The following is a 213-nucleotide window of genomic DNA, read 5'->3' as shown; positions in this document are numbered from 1 at the left end:
CGTTTTTCCTTCGATCAAAATTCTATTTAAAATCAATTTTATCCTATTTTAATTTCTTAAAACGGACATTTGTATAATCGAAGATTCTCGCGTTAATTTCGACAAAAGTTTCGTTTTTCCTTCGATCAAAATTCTATTTAAAATCAATTTTATCCTATTTTAATTTCTTAAAACAGACATTTGTATAATCGAAGATTCTCGCGTTAATTTCAT

At 25.4% G+C, this 213-nt stretch overlaps 1 protein-coding gene across 1 annotated transcript in view; it reads left to right on the top strand.

The window, feature by feature from the left end:
* LOC102673498 (neurogenic locus Notch protein) overlaps positions 1-213 on the top strand; it is a 132466-nt gene that overhangs the window by 76105 nt on the left and 56148 nt on the right. The window lies entirely within an intron of this gene.

The sequence above is a fragment of the Apis dorsata genome, unplaced genomic scaffold, assembly GCF_000469605.1.
Source record: "Apis dorsata unplaced genomic scaffold, Apis dorsata 1.3 scaffold_37, whole genome shotgun sequence".
NCBI classification, from domain to species: Eukaryota; Metazoa; Arthropoda; class Insecta; order Hymenoptera; family Apidae; genus Apis; species Apis dorsata.
Note: the sequence above shows the minus strand (reverse complement) of the source record. Positions and strands in the feature narration are given on the sequence as shown.